Genomic DNA, 24215 nt, shown 5'->3' with positions numbered 1-24215 from the left:
TGCTACTTATTTATTTAATTAATTAGCAACTAATTTAATTTCTTTTTATTAACCAAAATGACCCATTTTAACTGGGCATTTCATTCAAATTGCTGAACTGAGAGCCTCATTTTGACACAAGAAAGCATCCTGGAAAGGTAGAAGTTAGAAGGAGAAAGAGAAATGAATCCAGTAGCGATTCTAATATGTCTTTCTTCCTAGCCACAGGGGAAAGTACTTATATTTTCTCAACATAATTACCTTCCTGGTGTTTAATGAATACAACTTTAGTTCATGCTATACAATTTAAATCTGCTGGAATTCAAGACATAGAGGAAGTTTCCTTGCACTTGCCGATCTGGTATATAAAAGTAAAACCATAAATGTCTGGAGATTATTGATTTGGTTGTTTACTTGAGGAAGTCCAGTGGGGTGTCCTTTGAAGCAATTACCTAAAGTGTCTCAATATGTACAGCGAATCTAAAAAGAAGCCTCAGAGAAGGATCCTGGCTGATGGAACCAGAGACCTGGTAAGGCTCACAGTTTCAGGACCAGATCAGACCAATGGTTTTCAATCTTTGGCAGATACAAATGTTACCTGGGGAGATTATTAAAAATACAGATGTTTGCTTAAATCTGAATCTATGGCAAGAGGCCTAAGCATCTATATATTTTTAACTAGTTCCTCAAATAATTCTGATCTACAACAAAGCTTGAGGACATTAAACTCAACTATTGGAGAACTCTGTATCGTTTAGCCCTGGCAGCAGAAGAGCCTTCCTAAATGGCCCCTCTGCTCACACGAAAGAATGCTCTAAGAATCTGCTGTACAAACCCACTCTTGCATTACTGCAGACATGATGTTGAAGCTATTGCTTTGTCCTTTCTAAGATGCTCCACGTGAGAAAAAAATTTTTTAGTGACACTAGTCCAGGAAATTTTAATTTATTCTAAAGAATTTATATAATTTGAAGGAAGAAGATCAAAAACAATGTATTTATAATAAATTATATTTCTAATTTTATTTTCATGGCCAAGATATTCCCCCCCCCCCAATTCTAATAGCTATCTTTTTGCCTTATTGAATCATATATAACTCTTGGGTTTCTTCTTGACATATCCCTCTATCATGTCTTTATTTTCCTATGCCATAACTTAAAATTTCGTCTTCTATTTAGCATGTTGTTTATATTCTTGTAGGTTCCCTCAGAGCCTTTGTAGGAGGCATGGTTTGTGAGTGTGAGAGTATATATGTAAGTTTGTTTGTTTATCTGTTTATCTACCTATTTAAATTTCTCAGGTGCTGACTATCTTGTGCAGTCAGCAGCAGCATGGTGTCTCTCTCTATTCCTCAATTTGTTTAGCATTCTTATCAAAGAAAGCAGTGAGGTTGTTATTAAATGGAAGGATGAGGGCATTGATTAAAAACTGCAGGGAGGATGCTGTAATTAAAATGAATATTTCTGAAAGCTTCACAATGAAGCAAGTCTAGATGACATTTCCTCCAAGGGTCCTTTCCCCTCCCCATCTTTGCCTCACTTCTGGTGTTTAATGACCTTGGATGGTTCAGTGGATCACAGTGTCACTTCATTCCGCAGCCAGTTTGCCGAATCCTAGTCTCCAGGCCACAGATAGTTCTCTTGACCTTGGCCAGGTGCCTGACCCTTCTTGCAGAAGCAACAAGCCTGAATGTATAGATAGAACAGGATAAATCCCTTTCTGCTCCTGGGAAGATAGCTCCTAGGTGGCTGCGGCTTAACAGTGTCATCTTCAAAAGACAACAATAAAATGACTAATAGAGAAAGAGATATGTTCTACTACTGATGCTTTTAATCCACTCTGGAAGAATTGGCTTCCATAGAGGGCATGTCCAAAACAGTGGCTCACATCTCAAGGCTTCCAGCTAAGGCCCGAGAGGAGTGATTACTAACCCTGGTAGAGTATAGACTGCTAATGGCCTTCACACATTGCAGACATCACAGGATGTCTATAGAGCTCGGTTGTCCGCAAAAGTCTTGCAAAAGTCTCCTCTGAATGTTCTCTGAATTAAATCCCCTGAAACATATCACACTCATACAGAAAAACCTCAAAATGAGACAGCTATTATTTCTGTTTCCTGACCCAGAAACATTGTTGTGTTTAGCATTTAGCTATGTTCACCTTTACTTTCAGAAATGAATCAACAATCTAACACTATTTCCTTCCTATTGGCATCTCACCAGCTATAGTAGTCCTTTCTCTCACTTTGATAAGTAAACTTTTTTCCTAGGAAAGCAAATGGGAGCGGATGAATTAAGTAGTCCACAGCGCCTACAGCAGCAAGTTGTGAACAGAAAAAAAAACAGGAAGGCCACCACTTTAAAGAAACATTATGAATTTACGTGGGTCACTTATGGGGTTATACATCATTTCTGTGTTGATTTATCTCCATGAGGGTAATATTCTCACCATTGGCAATTAGGCACAAGAGGCTCAAAGGCAGAGCCTAAAGTTACTTACTAGCAGGTAATAGATCCAGATCCCCTCCATATGCCAAGACTCATATCATGCGGTATTCTTTAGTACCCAGCTTGTGGCAGGTGATGAGTTGACTGGCCAGAGAGTAGATCAAAGGTTGGAAAACATATCAGTGGGATGGGATATTTAGACCCAAGGTAGCGCATCTACCTTAGGTCCAGCATCCTCTGAAATGAAGAAGTCATCATCCTCCGAAATGAAGAAGTCATAATCTTTCAGCTCCTTTGGTGTTACCAGATACATATTAAGACTTATCCCTTTAAAATAATCTTTTTTGAATTTGTTAATGTGTTTGTTTTTGCCTGTAAGTGATTTGACTTCATAGAAAATAAAGTAAATGAGAAACATCAGCATCATTCTCATGTTAGAAGCTGCTATCCGGAAATATCTACTTTGGTACCCGCAATTTTTTACTTTCTCTCTTATTTGGGAAAAATAAAAGCTGCAAAGCCGTTTATTGCTCCTAAATTAGCCATGTGACAAATCTGAACTATTAATAACCTCTTCCCACAGCATTAATGTTTATGTCTTAGAGTGGTCAAGTGGTGATCACCACAGGAGGAGAGTAGCCAAGATAAATATGAGCAACACAACAGAAATGCAGCCTGAGTCGGCAGCAACAAAGTAGGAAGAGAACAGATATAACCCACAGGATCCCTAGCCACTGCCAACTTGTAGGTACAAGAAGGGTCACCAAAGCCCTTCGCTCAAGGAATATGGTTCTGATTGCCCTCCACCTTGATGTGAGTCCTGTGGTCATGGCTGATGGTACCCTTCATGCACTCCTGGTGTTGTTGGTGCTTCTGCCCCTGGCTGTGCTTGTTCCCACCTCTGCTGACCAACCACTGCTGCCCAGGGACTGGCTTCTCTGGACCGTGTCCGCTTCTGCCACTCAGGACCTAGAGGTTGCTACCCCTCGGGACTTAGAGGGCTCTGTCACTTGGTCCTACATCTCAAACATGAAACAGACTTTTGCTTAATTTTATTACCATACAGCAATGTTCATATTTCTTAGGAAGGTGTTGTTTGGGACCAAACTAGAATCCCCAGGTGCTGTAAACTCTTGCCTTTTTCATCACATCTTAGATGCTTTCTTCTTGTTGCTATAGCAGGATCTCAACATGAAGCCCCACTACTCTCTTGTGAGTGACCAGAGCAAAGGTTGAAAATGAGATCTACCTGCAGAGAGAGAAACACATTCTGGTGTCAAATGACCTGGGTTCACATTCTGTCTCCCTCAATACCTAAATCACTTACTCTCTCATTGTCTCATTGTCATTATAACAACAATGACAATGAGTCCAAGTTTTCTGGAAAAATGGAAATCTTTCCAAAATGTCTGGATTTGAGGAAATCTCCACAGAAGAAGCAAGAAAAGTTCAGCTTTAGGAAGAGCACTTCTTTGAAGAGAAGCCAGGCCCCCTAACAAAGATTGAACAATCTAATATGCCCTGGGGACTTCCCAAACTCTCTTAGGTATGAAGTAGCCCCCAGAATAAGCTCTTCAGCCTTCTGAAATGCTCAAGATAAAGACATTAACAATTGCCTTCTGGGTTGAAATATAAAATACTTGAAACATCAGACTGGGCTGATCAGAGAAGTAGCAATTGAGATACTTGCTATTTCTATAATGGATGGTAGTTCATTAAGGACAACATCCTTGTACACTAATCATAAAACATCATTCAGCAACAGAGAGTTGCATTCAATTTGCAGTGCCAAAGGTTCTACTCAGGCAGTGAAGGGCTCTCCTTATGAGTTAATAAAATCATAATGGCCAGGAGTCAGGGTTTTTTAGTTTCCTTCAGTAGCTGAGAGAAAGTGTCTCAGCTACTGAAGGAAACTAAAAAAGGCCACAGAAAAAGGCTACAAAGTTGTTTAAATCCATCCCCTCATTTTCATTCCTAGTTTAAGTGATATTGTCATTATTTCTGGCTACCAAACATCTGAAGCCTGTTACTATAGCCCACATTTAATATAGAAGCTAAAATTGCAAGATACTCATTTTCCCAGCCTCCCTTGCAGCTAGGCATGGACATATGGCCCAGCTCAGCTGACCATGTGCCCCTTCCTGCCTGAACTCCAAGTGAGAAGTTAGAAATGTGAAGAAGCAGTGGCCACACAGGGTCATTTAACAGCTGATGTGGTAACTGCATTTTGAGTTCTGATTATTGAGTCACAGGAGACAATTTCATGAAGCCCCCAGTAGAAGGGTAGGAAAAGCATCATACAGTCGCAGCCATGTCTACATCAAGCCATTATACAGTGAAACCTTGAGTATCCTTCCTGTTTGTCCGCTGGGTGTGGTTTTCAGGCCTTTCCAGGACTTTTATGAGTCTTCATTATGTAGTCAATGCTCCTTCTCTCATTAGCATATACTTTCTTCTCTTTACCTGGCTATCTTCTACTCATTCTTTTAGATTGGGCTCAAGCATCACCTCCTCCAAGAAGCCTTCCTTGACATATCTCTTCTCTTATAAGACTATTTAGACTTCTTGAAATCAGGGGGAGAAGTCTTATTTATTCTTTTATCACAACTGTCAGACCTGTAGATACTCAATGAATACATTTATATTATTTATCTATGGATGCTATAGCATATTACCACAAACTTTGTAGCTTAAAACAACACATATTTTTTTCCTCACCCATTCTGGAGTCCAAAAACCAGAATTAGTTTCACTAGGCCAAAATGACTTGTTGGCAAGGCCATGCTCTCTCTGAAGGCTCTGAGAGAGAATCCACTCCTGGCCTCTTCCAGCTTTCAGTAGCTGTCAGCTTTTCTTGGCTTGTGGCCACGTCACTCCAAGTTCTACCTCTGTAGTCATATTGCCTTCTCTTCTGTCTGTAATCTCCCCCTGCCTGCTTCTTATAAGGACACTCGTTACTGCATTTAGGGCCACCTGGATAATCCAGGATAATCTCTCCATCTCAAGATCTTTAACTTACTCACATCTATAAAGTCTTTGCCATTCACAGGTTCTAGGGATCAAGATATGGACATCTTGGGGGCTGTTGTTCAGTCCATGTACATCATAGGTCATGTACTTGGTAAATTTTCATAAAGTAAAGCACTGGCATACCCTACTATGTATGACACTGTCCTTAAAGTTGCTCGCACAGGGTTGTTTTCTGTATGAAAGTATTTTGTTCCTTCACAAACTATACCTCCTTGAGCTGAATCCACTTTGAGCAACCTGCCTCACGTGCAAATCCACCTGATGGCTACAAATCCTCATGAAGTTCATTCAAGCCATTGTGATAGCCCTCTTCCCAGTCCTACTGCTGAACATATGACCTTAAACAAAACTATTAGATGAGTGAAATAGCTCTGCCCTGATATCTGGAGACCTGGCGTTCAGCCTCTTCCTTGTGTGGGACCAGGGGCAAGATAAAAGAACACATACTATATGATTCCATTTACGGGACTCAATAACAGACAACACTAGGTTAAATAGTTTAGGAATGCTTAGATAGGTATTAAAGAAATCTAGGAAATGATGATCACAAAAGGTAGGCTAATGGTTATGTTATCCCAACAAAAATGCTGAAAGTAAAAAGGAGAGAATAGAGCTGGTATTGAAGACAGAAATCCTACACAGGTAAAAGAGTGTGTGTGAGTGTGTGTGTGTGTGTGTGTGTGTGTGTGTGTGTGTGTGTGTGTGTGTGAAGGCCACACGTAAGGATGTCTGCTTTGGGTTGGAGGAGGAGTTACTCCAGTGGCTTAGCCTGGGGGTCATGGTCTTGGCTCCCAGTGGTGGAGCTGGGCACTTAAATGAGCACAGTTAATTATGGGAACCCAGAAAGCTCTCTACCCCTTGGCATCTCAAGGGGTCTTGTAAGGCTGGATAAATCAAGTGTGAGCTCCATGTCTGTTTTTTCATTCCTGTCTGCCCAGCACTTAGCACAGTAGGTTACCCAGAGTTAGACCTCAATAATAAAATGACAGGGGAAGAGAGTAGCTCTAAAAAACCTCACAGTGTGGAGGAGGCTCAGATATTTTTTTCATGACTTAAGGCAAACTGCCTTGCTCTTGGGAAGGGGGAGGAATAGAGACAATCCCATGCTGCTAGTAGGAAAGAGGCATTTGGTTCTCAACAGAAGTGGGTGAGGACACCGAAGCAAACCATCTGCTCCCTTCATGTGGGCCCTAATCTGCCTTGTTACTAGAGAAACCTGGAATCAGGTCTGTAGCCACTCCAAGTCCTGTAAAGTAGGGGTAGAAATACAGGTAAGAAGAGCAGTTCTCAGACTCCAGTCTAGGGTCTAAGTGCTGGTGTTCTCAGGCCTTCTCTACAGGTCTCTGAGCTTCCGGTCACCATGCAAACAGGCCAATGTAAGAAGCCAACATAGGATTTCCTTTTGTCAAAACCTGCCCATTCTTCAATCTACTTGATCCTCCTCTCCTAGAAGCTCCTTTTGCACAGCAAGCCCTCCATCCTCTCCTCATCCTGCCTCAGTGCCTCTGTTCTGCTGTTCCCACTGCTAGGAATGCTTTCCCCCACATTTCCGTGTGGCTTGCCCTCTTGCATTCTTTAAATTCTTGTTTAGATGTCTCCTTATTAGAGATATCTTCCATAACTCGGTAAACAAGATAGCAACCCCACCTCTACCCTAGCCCTTTGGTCTCATGTACTGTGCTTATTTTTCTTCCTAACCTTTATTGTCTGTCTCCCCACCATACAGAACTCACAGACTGTAAGGCAGGGATTTTGTCTGTTTTCTTATAGTTATATTCCCAAGGCCTAGAGCTATGCTTAACATGTAGTGAGGGCTCACTTCCTGTTTATTGAATGAATGAATGACTTACATTTCCTGTTTGGTCTGTGCATGTCACTAAACACTTTCTTATCATTCATATCTTGTTATCCCAGCTGTATACCTAAAGGGCATGGATAGGGTCTCTTCCTGTTTGAACTGCCTCTTATTCACCCCATTTGTGAGGGAGGGATTCCTGTCCTAGGACTGCAGAGACGGCCAACACACAACACCCAACACTGTATAGATGAGATCAACTGCCAATTATCAATCACATATACTCATAGCCTGGGGGAAGAAGACATTACACACGATGCAGGGTTGCACTCGGGAACAGAGTGATCAGGAGGGGCTGTGAGGGGCAGGCTTTGTAGTGTCAAGAGGATGGGATGACCCCTAGTTCCCACAGGAAGATATGACTGGCTTGTTTGAATAATTCCATGAGCTGGTGGGAACTGAAACCTGCTCTTCAGGGATAAGCAGGAACTGTGTCTGGTCACTTTGATAAGAAGGGTGTTTTAGCTAAGGGACCTTATCTGTGGGAGCAGAGTGGAGAGGGGAACTTGCAGTTAGGCCAGTTGAGGCCCTCCTGGTTTTGCCATATGCCAAGGTGTCACATAGTATTGTGTCTCATACCCCAGTTCCTCTCTAGTGCATGTGCTTGAGAAAAGTTCAGTGGCCAGTCTTGAGGGTCCTGGTGTGTCTCTCCGATAAGCTCAACCTTGCCTCTCACTCCTGCTTTGTCTTGGCATCTCAACTCTGTTATCACTCAGCCAATTCCTGGCCATCTAACCCTGTCTCTTCAGAGACTGGCTCAGCTTACCTGTATTCCTGGGCTTCCTTCCTGCCTGCTCATGACACAGTCTCCTGGGCATGGTTCTAGCTTCTATGCTCTGACGGCTTGTGATTTTCTCCATGACTTGTGGCTGGCTCAGCACTCATTTCCCCTCCTCACCTGCCTGTTGGCAGCATGACAGCTCCCAACAACCTTCTAGAAGGACTGCTCTCTTGTGAGAAGCTTCAGGGGGCATGTTTCTCTGGAGCCTGTGGAGAAAGTCAGATTGAAGCCTGAAGGCAAAGAAGCACAGCAGTAGTTCCTCAGTGCTATCACTGTATCTACCCGTGTATGTGGCTCAATTATTTTGCCATCCTTGTGAGTCAAATCCAGAAGGTCCTTGGTTCTGACCAATTAAGACACTGCTTTGCATAAGCCATAAAAATGCACTTTCCAGATCTCCTACTGGGCCCCAGCCAGCATGCTCTGAGATCATCATGACATTTACATTGAGGCTGTGTTTCCCAGGCGACTGAGCACCCCAAGAATACTGAGGCAAGCCCATTCCTGGGAGACTTGGCATTCTGGGGAGGCCTCTCCATCAGCCCTGCCAAAACTGTCTTAGAACTGCACTGCAGCTTCAGACCTTCCTTCCTTCTCCCCTTCATGGGGTCAGATTTGTGTCATAGTCTGTGCCTCCCCAGCCTGCACCAGCTTCTTTTCTACTTCCCCTCATAGGCATTTCCCCCTTTATCTGCATGGCTAATCCTGTCTTGGTGTCTGCTTCTCAGAGGACCCCAAATGGCAAGGCTACTATGGTGTGAAAGTCTTAAATGGTCCCAAGGTCCCAGTGGCATGTGAGGAGGGCCTGGGCACTCCCAGAGTCTGGTTGGGAGTTGACTCCAACTCATAGGGATGAGTCTTTTACCACAATCATTAAAAATAAGGCTTTAGGGTCAGACAAACATGGGATTAAACTCCAGCTCCGCCCCTTGAGCAGACATGTGATCCTCAGTGAGTCTTGTAGCCACACTGAGCTTCAGTTTCCAAAGCTGCAAAATGGGGTTGATAGAAGAAATAAATGTGACAGTGTATGTCAAGTATTTGGGGATAGTCGATAGTGAGTGCCTGGAACAGTGGGCAGTCAATGAATGACAGCTGTGGTTGCTAATACTGCATGTGCTTGTCTCTTTCTAGAGAGAACTCATCCATAGTCGTTTAAGGCTGGCAGAAGGGTCCTCAGACTGTGGCTTCCTTTGTCTAGAATTAGAGCTGCCTTGAGGCCCAAATTTGCCCAGAGAATCAGGCCAACGGGTCCTCCTCTGTCAATTCCAAACCCCAGAAAATATGTGGAGACTTCAAAGCGCACAAGGACCATTGATATTGCTCAGAGAACTGCTCTGCTCTCAGCAGCCATCAAATCCTGCCAACACCTCTCGACCAGGTCTTGGACCTCTCTCTTAACCTCTTTGGACTTGAGTTTTTTGTCTGTGAAATAGGGAAGACGGGGGCAGGGTGAACCAGGGTGCGCACACAATTTCTGACTTGCCTTCTAGCTCTGCCAACGTTCTATAAATGGTGCTCAGACACACTCAACACCAGCTACAGCCTCAGCTTGCCCTTGAATTTCAGTGTTGATGCAATGTGAAGGCAGGGTTTTTAGGGCATTTATTCTCTAAACACTTTTGATCTGTGATCATAACACAAGGAGGATTTTCAAAGCAAGAGAAACCTAAGCATATTTAACTTACGGCTTTACAAGATTTTTTTTTTTTTAATCAAAATTTTCTAGACACAAAGAGGCTGAAATTTAAAAACAGTTGAACAAAACCCTTTCCACAGAGAGAGCTCAATTCCACAGTGATTGTCAGGAGCTTCCCCAGGGTCTTAGGGGAGAGAGAAAGCAGAGCTGTGGGATGAGGCAGCCAACCTGCCCTGGCTATGGAACCCCGCAGGGGAGGCCTAGATACAGAGAGCAGGGGCACTGTCAGACAGGTAATGACTCCCAAGGTGCTAATTAACGAGTAGAAGCCTGCTGATCCAGCTCAGCCTACCCTAGATCCAGCCTGCCCCATCTCCAGCTTGTCTCTCTCCTTCTCTCTTCTTGCTTGGAACAGGGCTCACTATCAGCTCCATCTAGTCCCAGGGGAATCACTACTTCACCAGGAGTCAGAGGCAGACTGACCCCTGCCCAGGGGTGGGACAGACAGAATTCTGTGGCTGCTCAAAATCTGGGGAAGCCATACATAATTCTTCTGCTAGAAGTGTTATAATCCTACAGCCTTGGGTAAGCTACTTCCAGAAGCCTTGAGAGTGAGCGGATATTACACTCCGCCCCCTTCCATCCTCCTGGCTTCACGTCCTGCGCTGTAGGCTCTCCAGTGCACTGCATCTCCCCAGTTCTCATTACTGGTTAAGTGACTGTCCTCATCTGTTTCCTCTTTACCATCCCTATCCCTGGGTGATACCTATCACACCCTATTCTTACGGTCCTCTTAATTTCCTCTCTCCATTGGTATAACAAGCATTTCAAAGGTGACCATTGTGAATTGTTCATGTATCCCCAGCAATGGAAGAGGGGACATTGCAAGTTGTCAGTGAAAGCAAGAAAAGAATGAGCCCTTCGCTACACCTGATTATGGGGGCAATTTGGGTGCAGGGAGGACAGAGCACCAGAGCCAAGAACCCCCATGGTGAGCGTTCTGAAGGTTTCTCTGACAACGCCCAGCATAACCACCACAGTGTGTGTCAGGTATGGTTGGGTATAGAAATGATACTTTGTCCCCAGAGATGCTATTAAAACATAAAGAAGGGAAAACAGCATCTAAGGAACAAGTCAGCTCAATATAAAACATACTCAATATAGCCCTGGCTAGTGACTCCCTCTCTGACTCAGAGTTTCCCCTGGAGAAGCAGTTTTCCCAGAGGGATCCAACCAACTGGAAAATTGAGTCCAGCAGATCAGCAGGCAGAAGCAGCACCTGGGTTTTCCAGCTGGCCTCCCAAGAACAGCTCTGTGCGATCTTGAACAGATCACATTCTCTGAGCCTCAGTTTCCCCACTGATGGGTCCTAACCAGCTTGAATATTCTAGAGGCTATGATTCCACCACATGTTCCTGCCTTGGGGTGGACTTTAAGCCAGGGCCAAGTTGTGGGCTACACTAGCTGTGAGTAGCTCATGGGAAGCAGGACTGGGCTGGGCACCCTGCCCCACAGACAGCATCGCTGAGGAAGGCCTACAGCGAGCAAAGCAAGCTGCCAGCAATCCACTCTTGCAGGAGCTGGGCTCAGAATTCTAGCAGCACATCCTGTTTCCCACCATTGCCTCCTCTCCCGCCAGTCCCCAGCCCACCCTTCAGTCTCCAAATGAAAATCTGGCAGAAGCCAGACTGGGGACCATAATGCAGCATTCATTATAAAAGATGGAATCTAAAATTGAACTCCTAAAAGCACACAGGATGATTCCCCACTACATTTATATCTGGAAGTTCTCAAAGTGTTGTCAGGGGGAACCTCTGGAATCCCTGAAAACCTTTCAGGATCAGGAACAAAACTACTTTACAGTAGTTCCCCCCTTATCCATGATTTCTCTCTGTGGTTTCAGTTACCTGCGGTGAATTATCGTCTGAAAAGATTAATGGAAAATTCCAGAAATAAATTGTAAGTTTTATTTAAATCGTAATGCCCTTCTGAGTACGTGATGAAATCTCAGGCTGTCCCAATCCATCTAGTCCCAGATGTGCATCATCCTTTCGATCAATGTCTCCGTACTGTACATGCTCCCTATGCCTTGGTCACCTAGAGCTGGCGATTGTCGCAGTATCACAGTGCTTGTGTTCAAGTAACCCCTATTTTACTTAATACTTGCCCCGAGGTGCAAGAGTAATGATGCTCGCAATTTGGGTATGCCAAAGAGAAGCCAAAAAGTGCTTCCTTTAAGTGAAAAGGTGAAAATTCTTGACTTAACAAGGAAAGAAAAAAATCCTATGCTGAGGTTGCTAAGATCTACAGTAAGAATGAGTCTTCTACCCGTGAAATTGTGAAGAAGGAAAAAAATTCGTGCTAGTTTTGCTGTTGCACCTCAAGCAGCAAAAGTTACGACCACAGTGTGTGATAAGTGCTTAGTTAAGGTGGAAAAGGCATTAAGTTTGTGGGTGGAAGACATGAACAGAAAATGTGTCCCAGTTGACGGCAGCATGTTGCGCCAGAAAGCACTGAGCCTATATGAAGACTTCAAGGGATCCTCTGAAAGGAATGACACCAAGCCATTTGCTGCAAGTAAGAGATGGTTACACAGATTCAGGAATAGGTTTGGTCTGAGAAATGTAAAAATTACTAGAGAAGCTGAGTCTGCCTATGAAGAAGCTGCTGCCACATTTTTGACAGAATTGAAGTTGATTAAGGAGGAAGGTATGTATGTACAGCAAAAAACAGTATATGTAGGGTTTGGTACTGGGGGTCTTGGAAAAAATCCCCTGAGGATAAGGTGGACTGCACTGCAGTACTATAAGGTCTCACTTAAAGTTGGCTATAGGTTCTCGGAACTGCTGCGAAACGAGTATAACGAAACTAATTTTACCATAGGCTAATTGATACAAACAAGAGTTAAGTTCCCACGGCACCTCATCAGTGTTAAACAAAATGACAACATTGAACAAAACGCCGTTACTCGAGGACCTGCTCTGCTAACATGTTATTTGCCTTTTCATTCTCCTTCCCTCACTAGTGCACAGTGAAGTTTCCAGAGGCTACATGATGTGGGATTAAATGCAGATTCCAAAATTCAGCTATCTTCTATTAAGCCAGATATTAAAGAGATTTGCAAAAATGTAAGACAGTGCCTTTCTTCTCACTATTTTTTTTAATCTGGGTTGCTTTTTTTTTAAGGCATATTATTTATGTTAACACAAGAGTTTATTGTTGTTTAAAACAAATGAATGAGTATTTTAAGAATTTCTCAACGTTAGTTTCTAACATAGTAAATATTACTGGATATAATACACAGAAGCAAAAGCTTATAGAGGTCCTCAATAATTATTCAGAGTGCAAAGAGGTCTTCAGACAAAAAACAAAAAGCAAAAAACAAAAATCACTAACTTGAAAACTGCTGTCGCACTCAATGGGAAATTAAGGGCTTTGTAGTGCTGCCTCTGCCCCTTGACCTCCTGGACTGGATTTTCCAGTTGGGCACATCCCCCAGACAAAACAGCTTCTCCAGGGAAACTGAGTCAGAGGGGAGAGAATCAGACCTGGGTTCAAATGCCAACCCCACCACCTCCTAAAGGTGCAGTCTTGGACAAGTCCCTAAAGACCTTCACTTTCTTCATCTGTGAAAGAGAGGTGTCTTAACAAGATGTTCACCACCATGCCTGGCACTTGTGGTGTGCTCAGTAAGTGTTGGTCTGTCCCTGCTTCTCCAAGACAAGGGCGCTTTACCTGGGCATCAGCAGACTGAGGATAACTGCTGAGGGAGAAATGCTTTTCAGTCCTTGCCACTGATATTGAATTTAGCTGCCTCTGCATTTCTAGCACCTTGCCAAGTGCTATCAATGCTGCTAGTCCAGGTGTCGCACTTTAAGAACCATGGTCATGGGCCTGTAAGAGTTTAGATCTTGCAGATGATTGAAAGTGTTTTATCTCCCTTGTATTTAATAAAATCCAGGTCCTGGGAGGTTCTTGGAGAGGAATGGGCTCCTGGGAGTGAGCTTCCAGAAAGAGATGAGAGGGGGCCCCTGGCTATCCAAAAGTAGATTGGATTTGGATTTCCATAAGCAAATATTTCCTTTATGGTCCTGCCTCGGAAAGCCCATTTTGCCAGTGGTGAGGAAAGTGCGGGGCCCATGTCAATAGGGTATGATCAATATTACTCAGCTCTCCGCCAGCATCTCATTTTGGGAAGCTACGGACATAGTGCTGCTACTTTTTCCATAAGCTTATCTCTCCCACAGTTGGGAGGGTTCCCTGAGCATCTCTGCAAATCAGGAGGTAGCAAGGGAAGAGGTGTTTTAGCCATCCTACCGCAGCGACAAGGAACCCTGTTCCTCCACAGCCTTCCCTCCCGGGCAGTGTGGACATAGATTTCCTCAGTCCTATGGAAACTAGGGCAGGATAGAAAATGGCTTCTGACAGGTTAGAATGCAAGGTCAGCCCCCAGTGTGGGTAATCAATCATTGCTCTACAAGCTTCAGTTTCCTCATGAGTAAGAGTGGAAGAATAATAGCTAAAGTGTTGTGAGAATTAAATTACTTACTATAGCAAAAACACTGTCTAAGGGCTTCCATGCACCCTACGTGAGCCACCCGCTAGTGCCCCAGCATAAGCTCCCACAGCCGTCCCTGAAGGCATGGAGTGTAATGAAAATTACCTCTCTCTGAGCTCAGAAGACCAGGTCTTAGTCTCACCAAGCACTAAGAAGCTAGTTAGTATGCCTGACTAACAAGTTAATGTGCTTCTTGGTGCTCCTCTGCTCTCTTCACTATGAAGGTGAGGCCCACACCAGATGAAGAACCAGGCCTCCTTGGGCAGGGAAAAGTCCCAGGAACCTATTAAGTGCCATTTAGAGGCTGACCCCATTTTCCTAGTTGGTTGGTGACCGGGCCTTAGGGCTGCTGATGTGGGAGGGTTGGCTCTCTCCACACTTGCCCCTCCCTCAATTTCACAGTTCTGCAGCTGCTTCACATTCTTTTCCCAGGCCCAGCTCCCAGGCCTAGCTCCCTGGGCTGTAAGCCCAGAGCAGCCTTGCTGAAGAGACATTTGGACCTTCTTCCTGAAACTGCTGGCTTTGATTTATTTCCCATCCTGGCCAGTATTCTGCTGACCTGATCCTATAACCACATAATTACATTTTTAGCATATGATGAACCACAGTATGCAATGTGTCCTGCTGGAGAGGATTAGAAGAAATCGCAGCTTCAGCACAGGGAAAGGAAAAAAGATGAGAGAGGGCGAGCTGGAGAGGCTGAAACACTGACTTTTCGCCGAAGGAGATCTCAGATACCTTCTAGGCCTCCCTTTCCTCCATTCGTGAAGAAATCTAAACCCAGAGAGAGAAAGTGACTCAGCTTGCAGGCACACTCTGCTCAACACAGATCTAAGAGCGCCAGGGTCACCCCCACATTTAATAGGCCTTGGCAGGAATTGCAGCGCTGGGAGAAGAGGAAATATATTTGCCCTAGTCAGAGATCCAGCTCAGAGGACAGTACGCAAAATATCCACTCTGAAGGCTTAGGACCCACATGGCTGAGCTGCCCCAAGAGCAGGGCCAGTGTCCAAGACCATGTGGAGCCCACACTTGTTCACACTTTAGCAACTGTGGAACCAAGGCCTAGCCCATGGCAAAGCACACACCTGCAGTGTCTAGAGTCAGAGCCTGCAATGCTAAGCGCTCTAGTCACTCTGATCTTGGGTGACTCCTCTTTGCAGGCTTATCTTGACTCTGACCTTTGCTCCTGCGGTTCCTTCTGCTTATTGGGTTTTCTCCTACAGGATTCACCTCTAAGACTGACTTTTGCAGACTTCTGTCATATCGGAACCCTACTGTGTTGGAATCATTTGCCTGAATGAGGTGTAGCTTACCCTCGTTGTCTCCTGCTCTGAACTATTTTTAGGCAGTGACTTGATATGATCCATATCTGCATCCCTGGTGCCCAACAAAAGACTTGACATCAACAAGATGGTCAAGACATTGCCAATTTGAAGTCATGCAGGTGAGACCTAGGGGTGGTGGGAAGCTGTCTGAGCATTCTTGGGCTGGGAAAGTGGAGAACCCAGGTGCCTTGCTGAGGTGTTCAAGAATACAGCGAGGGCTGCAGGGGGAGGCAGGTTCTGCCAGGGATCTAGGGGTAAGGAGTTCTATACCTGGAGACCCAGAGGCTGAAACTGGCAGCCAGGCAAGGCCAACAGGTGGACGGAAGCCCATAGACAGAAACTCTTGATAAGAAAGAAGGCAGACCATCTGAGCAGAGGGCAGGGCACGGTGCCTGTGAAAGCCAGCTTTCCCCTGCTTTGGTCCTTCAGTTCTAGACACCCAAGTATGCTTCCTCCTGGCCAAAGGACTCTGCTGTACCCATTCCCCATCTGCGCCCAGGCCATGCCCAAACCTTTCTATTTTTCCCACTTGCGGAGTTCTGAGTGGTGCCGGAGAGAGCCATGTGGCTGCTCTGACAGTTGCCCTACTTGGCTTCTCTCTGCGCTCTTGTTGGCTCTGTGCTGACTTTCTCAAAGCCTCTGTCCAAATATGTCCACTTCCTGGAGGCTCCCAAAACACACCAGTCCCAACTGCGTTCAACCAATGACCTCATCTGCTTCAGGGAAATTGGAGCCACACAGAATAAACTCTTCAATTTCATCTCTTCTGCATCAGTTTTTCTGTTGTTCCACCCATCCCACCCTCCTTTTCCCTCGGCTCCTAGCAAGAGCATTCCTCCCCTCTGCTTTCACCTGACCTCCTTCCTCCTCTTAATCCCCTCACACTTTCCTAATTGTTCCTTGGTTTCATTCATCCTTAACACAAAATTCCTCAACATGTGTGGTCCCCAAGCTGCTGCCCTGTATTTCTCCTTCTGGTCACCACTGTGCTTTGTAGAAGAGTTAGTCCAAACACCTCCACTCCCGCATTTCATTCCTCAACCCTCACATTCATAGTTTAAACCCAGAATTCAACTGAAAATGTACACCCAGAAAGACAGTCCCAATATGTTTTGAGTTGGAAAATGCAGATGACAAAACAGAATGCATACTACAAAATTCCATTTTTTTGTCTCTCTCTCTCTCTCTATATATATATATGTTGTATATAGATATATTTTCATAGAGAAATGTCATATAATAACAATAAGTATCTCTAAGTAATGCAGTTGACATTAGTATTTTATTATTTTTATTTGTTTTCAGATTTTTCTCAATGAACATGAATTATTTATGGAAAAAAATACAAGCTTAAAGGGAAAAAGGCAACAACCTGCTTTCCAAATGTTCAATAATAACCTTAAAAATCAAAGGCTTACATCACTCCTTATACCTACATGGATCAGACGTATCAAAGATTTAGAAGTAGAAAATGAAACAATAAAAGAATTAAAAGAAAATATGGGAAGATTTCTTCTAATAATCTTGGAGTAGGCAAGACTTTTTTGAGCAACTCACAAAAAAAAAAAAAAAGAAGCCATAGAAGAAAAGATTAATACATTTGATAACAGGACATACAATAGACAAACTCAAAAGACAGGGAACAAAGGGGGGAAATTATTCATATGTGAGAAATGGTTAGTTTCCTTAAACTATGAACAGAAGAGTGTGTAGGCAAAGTACCTGAAAAAAACACTGCACGAATAATGATATACAATTAACTTAGAAATACATGAAAATCAGTGCAAAACTTCTAAAGAAAAGACACCATTTTCTATCAGTTTGGCAAAAGATAAAAGTATTGACCATATACAATATAAGTAAGACTATGCAAAACTAAGACTTGCTGCACACACTGTGACAGGAGTATAAATTGACAATGCCTTTTAGAGATCAGTGTGGTGATATCTCTTCAAATTCAGAGTTCACATGCCCTCGGAGCTATCTCAGTCACTCTTCAGTATTTATTCTAGATAGCTACTTCCAAAGAACAAGCCTTTGGTTTTCTGTTTTCTATTGTGTTCTTGTTTTTAATTTGATTCATTTGTGCTCTAATTTTTATTATTTCCTTCCTGCTTCTTGCTTTAGGTTTAATTTTCTTTTCTTTCATTGGGTTCCTGTTTTAGTCCACAGAGACTACTATAACAAAAATACCATAGACTGAAAAGCTTAGACAATGGCAAGTTATTTCTCACAGTAATGGAGACTGGGAAGTCCAAGATCAAGGTGCTAGCAGATTCACTGTCTGGTGAGGGCTCTCTTCCTTCTGTGTCCTCACATGGTGAAAGGGGCATGAAAACTCTGTGAGGTCTCTTTAATAAAGGCACTAGTCCCACTCATAAAGGCTCTACTTTCATGACCTAATCACCTCTCAAAGTTGCCATCTACTAATAACATCGCATTAGGGGTTAGATTTCAACATAAGAATTTTGGAGTGAAACATTTAGTCTATAGCAGTTCCTAAGGTGGAAATTTAGGTAATTTATTTGTGATTTTCTTTTTAATATAAGCATTTTTTTTTAATATAAGCATTCATTTCCCTCTAGGTACTGCTTTTGCTGCATAACACAAATTTCGATATGTTGTATTCTCATTTTCTTCAAAATACTTTTTAATCTTTCTTGAGACTTTCTCTTTGCCTCGTGGGTTATTTAGAAGAAGTATGTTGTTTAATTTCAAATATTTGGACTTTTCCCAATATCTTTCTATTATTAATTTCCAGTTTAATTTTGATATGATCCAAGAATCCACATTGTATGATTTCTATTCTTTTTGTTATTATGCCCAGAATATGGTTTATCTTGATGAATGTTTTATGTGCACTTGAGATGAACATGTATTCTGCTGTTGTTGAATAAAGTATTTACGAATGTCGATTAGGTCAAGTTGTTTGATAATGTTTTTCAGGTCATCTCTTTTCTGCCTACTTGTCCCATCAGTTATGGAGAGAGGAGTGTTGAGATCTTCAACTATAATTGTAGATTTGCTACTTCTCCTTTCAGGTATATCAATTTTTGTTTTATGTATTTTGTATCTCCTGTTAGGTTTATACAGGTTAAGAACGTTATATCTTCTTGAAGAATTAACCTCTTTGTTATTACGTAATATTCTTCTTTATCCCTGATAATTTCTTTATTCTAAAGTCTGCTTTATCCAAAATTAATGTGGCTTTTTTTTGGTTAATATTTTCATGGTATATTTTTCTTCATCTTTTTTCTTTTAACCTATCCATGTCTTTATATTGAAAGTGCATCTATTGTAGTAAGAATATAATTGAGGCTTGATTTTTTAAATCCAGTCCGACAACATCTCCCTTTTAACTGGTGTGTTTAATCCGTTCACATTTAAAATGATTATTTCTTTTTGTAACATTTGTTCTTTGTTCTTTCTCTTTTTTTGTAGTCTTTGGTTTCAATTGAGAATTTTTATGATTTCCTTTTATCTCCTCTATTAACTTAGTATTTTTACTTCTTTTTATCTTTTTTAGTGACTTCCCTAAGGTTTACAATATACATTTTTGAATAACCTTAGTCCATCTTTTATCCTAATATTATATCACATTATGTGTAGTAGAAGGACCTCATAACAGAATACTCCTGGTTCCTTTCTCCCATCCTTGTGGTCATACATTTACATTTACATATGATATAAACACCAGTGCATCATTACTGTAATTGCTTTATACAATTGATTATGTTAGAGCAATTAAAAATAAGAAAAATATTATATTTTACCATTATTTAGTTAATTTCTAATACTCTTCATTTCTTTGTGCATATCTCAATTTCTTATCTTTATAATGTTTCTTCTGCCTGAAGAACCTTTTCTAATATTTCTCATATAGTGGTCTCCCATCAATGAATTCCCTCAATTTTTTGTTTGAGAAAGTCTCCATATCTCCTTCACTTTTGAGGCATATTTTTATTGAATATAGAATTCTAGGTTGACAAGTTTTTTTTCTTTCAGTGCTTTAAAAGTGCGACGATTTCTTCTTGCTTGCATGGTTTCTGATAAGAAATCTGCCATAATTTTATTCTTGTTCCTCTATAGGTAAGATTTTTTTCCCTCTGTAGCTGATTTGAAGAAATCTCTGCTTTTAGTTTTCTGCCCCTTGAGCTTTCCTATCTGTAGTATTACTATTGTGCACATTGTTATTATTGGACGCTTGCTAACAGTGGGTGGAGGGTAGGGATTGATTTCTTATTTTCTGATTAAGGCTTTGGAGTATGCAGTGGGTCTGCATCTTGGAATGTAACCTTCAAAGTTGTTTCTGTACTATATAATATCACTTACATGTGGAATCTAAGGAACGAAAGGAACAAACTAAACAAAAATAGACTCACAGAGGACAATCTAGCGATTGCCAGAGGAGAGAGGGGTTAGGGGGCTGAGTGAAAAAGGTGAAGAGATGAAGAAGTGCAAATCAGTAGTATAAAATAGTCACGGGGATGTAGAGTACAGCATGGGGAATATACTCAGTAGTATTTAATGGCTGCGTGTAGAGCCAGATGGGTGAGTAATCAGAGGGATCACTTCATAAACTATATAAATGTCTAATCGATGTACTGTATACCTGAAACTAATATAAAATAATTTTTTTAAATTAAAAAAAAGGACATAGTATAGTGCTCTAGGGGGAAAAATTTTTCTGTCCCTTCTGCAAGGGTAAAGCTTTTATTCCTCTACCTTTATTTCTTTCCCCTGTAGCAGGAAATAGCCCTCAGTATTTTCAGTGTCCTTGAGGAGAGCTGCCCTGCAGACTAAGGCTTTTTTCCCCTAGATGAGACTTGGAGGCTGGAGCTGGGTGAAGTGGCCTCTGGAAACATACATACCCCTGCAGATTAAACCCTTTGCTCTGTAAGGAAGAAAAGGTCTGTGAGATTTCAGCAGTGGCTGCCATTCTCCTCCCCCAGTCAATGTCTCTGGATTTTCTCTATCATATATGAGAGCTTAGCAGGGTTCCTGAAGGAAAAGCCCGAAAAAGGGTAGGAACCATCTTTCTCATGAATACAATGCCCAAGAGCTCTGCATTCTCATACTGATTCACAATGGCCTCCAGAAAGTTATTAAAATTTCTACTTCAATGTTTCTTCCATCTGATATGATATCCAGTGGCTTCTATCTCCAGATAAATAAATATCCGTATTCTATGTTTCCCTGAAGGTGCCTATTTCTCTTCAGGATGGTGGTTTGCCCTGGGACCTCAGTTCTCCAATGGGTTTACAAAAAGTCATTAATGTGATGCTCGTCCAGCTTTATTCTTGTTGTAACGATTGGGGGGGAGGGGTTCATCTTTTTTGTTTTTCTATATTTCCTAAGGATACATGTTCAAATATAAAATAAATATATATGGAAATTTGTTTTCTTATTATTTATACTAGAAAGACTGAAAATAAGCCAGATATCCCTTCAAAAGAAAGCATAAGCAAATAATGATATAGCCAGACAATGGAATGTTATGCAGCATATCTTAGGAATAAGATATGCAGTATTTTTAAAGGATGAGTTGGAATATTATGCAGCAGTTAAAAGGAGTGTGCTGATGCAGAAAGTTATTCTTGTTGAATAACACTTTTTACAGTTTAAATTTATTTTTTACCATGTAATCAACTTTAGAGCTGTTCAAAAATACTTCTGGACCCATGAAGCCCTTCCGGATCGATGGTAGGAATACACATAGTCATGAAATTTGTTCACGGGCCTTTCTTTGGCCAATAAACATTAGTGAGAGAATTTCACTAGGTTTCATCCACTACTCACCTCCTTGGCAGGGTCCCCTTGTGTAGGGCCCAACCTGCCCAATCATACTCAGCAGCCCTGCTGAGATGGAGTCAGTCTGTGGGTACATGGACCCCAGAGATCATGTGACCATGAGTTTAGGGCCATTTTGACACCCCAAATGCTGGAGAGCAAGCAAAAAGAATAGAAGAAATGTACAGGAGAGAGACTCAAGAAAGATAAAGACACAGCAGGGCAGAGAGATAAATTAATGGATGATGAAAGAGTGTAAAAGATCCCCGGATGGATACTTCTTTCTAGTTCCCAGTTTAAGTTCTTTCAATGACCCAGCAATAAAGTGGGCTTTGTGAGAAACCACAATATCTTAAAGTAAATCCCCATTCATGTAATCTAACCTGACTGGATTTCTGCTCTTGCAATCAAATTACCTCTAAGACACACGTCATTAAAGATTTCTCCCTATTTTGTATAACTCTCCCAGGATGGTCTTCTCCGGACAATCCTGTTCCCCAGGTGCCTCTAACACAAGCAGCCTCAGTATCTCCACACCACTCCTGCTGCAAAACTCCTTGCTCTCCACAGCAGCCTGCCCTATACATTCTTCATGGCCCAACTCTTTCTCAGCCCTGGATTTATTTCTCTCTTGAATCTTTTGTCAGATTCTGCCTTGCATTACAATTATTTGGGTTATTTTATTTCTGAAGCTAAATTTTAAGTGACTTGATGGTAATAAGTGATCACCAGAGGGCTTAAATGTTTCCTAGATGTTTAAATTATTTAAGACTATTCTTATTAGGTTCTACAACCTCCTGAAACAGGGAGGGAGAGGAAGAAGTTACAATTAGCCCTTAAAACAGAGGCTCATTCTGTTTCCTCTTTCACTGAGAACTCAAATAATTCCCTAAATAAAAAACAACAAATACTGAAATTGTTTACTCCATGACAGGCATTATTCTAAGGGCTTTTGTATTTTTAATGCAAGTGATCATAATAATTTTCTACAAGAAAATTAATATAATTCTCAATTTGTTGGTGAAGAAACTTGCTCAAGAACGCATAACTAAAGAACTAAAATTTTTACCCAGATGATCTTCTCTCACATTCCATGCCTTCAATCACTTGGCCATTAAGAAGGGCTTGAGTGAGAAGAGAGGTGAGGCTTAGCATGTCCGCTCTCTGATCTACCAAGAGGACATCGGAAGCAAAGTCCGTGCTCTTGTCTGCAGTGCAATGGAAAAAAGAAAGGAGAATTCCACCTGTAGATCAGGGACCTCTGAAGGCATAAAGAGACTCATGATGTGTCCATGAAAAGCTTCACACACACACACACACACACACACACACACACACACACATATGTGTGAGTGTGTATCTATGCATTCTGTGCATTTTGATGGAGGGACAGCCAATAGCATTCACTAGAATCTCAAAGGCATCTGTGACCTCTTAAAAAATTCAAAACCACTGTTCAAAATAGACTGAGTGAAGAAAGAGTAAGGGAAAGAGGAATGACAGAGAGGATATGGGAAGAGGGAAGAGGCTAGAGAGAGAGGGAGGAAGAAATGAATGAGAACAGTTCCACATACAGCAGTCATGGGAGAAGCACTGGAGCTTTGGCCTTGTTTCTAAAGTAGGCCAAGAACTAAGAACCCATTTACTGTTAGCACCCAAGAAAAAGGGGTGTGTGTGTGCACGTGCATTTTGGTGAGATAAAGAGTCCTAAGAGAACAACCGAGACCATAACCCAAATACTGCCCTGTTGAACAACTTTCCCTTTGAAGGCAGAATAGCAGGTAAGGGTCTTTACGTAGGTGCTGAATTAGTCTTGAAGTGCCTTCAACTGTAGGGATTGACCTTTCCAGGCACTGGCACTAGTCACTGGTTCATGTGCATGGGGACAAATTGGTACCCATTATGGTTAACACTCCACCCACCCATTCCCCCACTTACTCATACACTATCATTCTGCAGTTAACCAGTCAGCTTAGAACAATGACATCAGATCTGTCATGCTCATATGAGTTTTCTTGTGCCCTCTTTAAGATATCTCCTTGGGACATTGCTCCTTGGGACATTGCTTTGAATCATTCCAGTGATGCTACCATCTTACTACAGGGATTATTAGAAGAGTGGTTGAGAGTCTGGGCTCAGAAGTTTAGATTCAAACTCTGCCACTTGCTCTAGGATAAAACCCTTGTTTTTCTCATCTAAAAATTGGGATTGATATAGTTTTAAATGTATGGGGTCATCCTGTTTTAAGTACACTAAAATGTATAAAGTGCTTGGGACAGTGTCTGACATAAGGTATGACTTGAAGAACTAGCTGTTGTCAGTGTGCAAAGCATCTCGGAACTCTTCCCCAAGAAGAGTCCTTGCAGTCAACTACTCAACCACACTCTTTAGCCATCAGAGAGATTTCCCAGTCTGATCACTCACTGATTCATCAACATAGCCTTAGGCTTTGGATGAAGATGGGCCCCAGTCAAGACAGCTATAGAAGAGATTGCAGAATCTGGGCAATTCTGAAAGAGGAGGGTTAACTGTCTGAGCAATGCAGAATTATGTGATAAAGAGTTCAGTCTCCAAAGAGGACTGCTTTGTGCTTTGGGTTTTTTACAGCACTTTTTATCACTATAAAGGTAAAATAAGAATGTTGAGGAAAACTTGAGAAGTACTAGAAAGTTTTAAATTAATCTCTTTCGTAATCCCTTCATAAAAATTTCATTCCTGTTATCATTTTGTTGTATTTCTTCCCAACTTTTTTATATTAAAAATCATTATCATACTACATGTATACATTGGGGCCTGTTTCTTTTTTAT

At 42.0% G+C, this 24215-nt stretch overlaps 1 pseudogene; it reads left to right on the top strand.

Moving 5' to 3' along the window:
• The first annotated feature begins 12193 nt into the window (after positions 1-12193).
• The window catches only part of LOC105296745, a 99266-nt pseudogene continuing 87244 nt past the window's right edge, over positions 12194-24215 (top strand).

Source organism: Pteropus vampyrus, unplaced genomic scaffold, assembly GCF_000151845.1.
Source record: "Pteropus vampyrus isolate Shadow unplaced genomic scaffold, Pvam_2.0 Scaffold128, whole genome shotgun sequence".
NCBI classification, from domain to species: Eukaryota; Metazoa; Chordata; class Mammalia; order Chiroptera; family Pteropodidae; genus Pteropus; species Pteropus vampyrus.
Note: the sequence above shows the minus strand (reverse complement) of the source record. Positions and strands in the feature narration are given on the sequence as shown.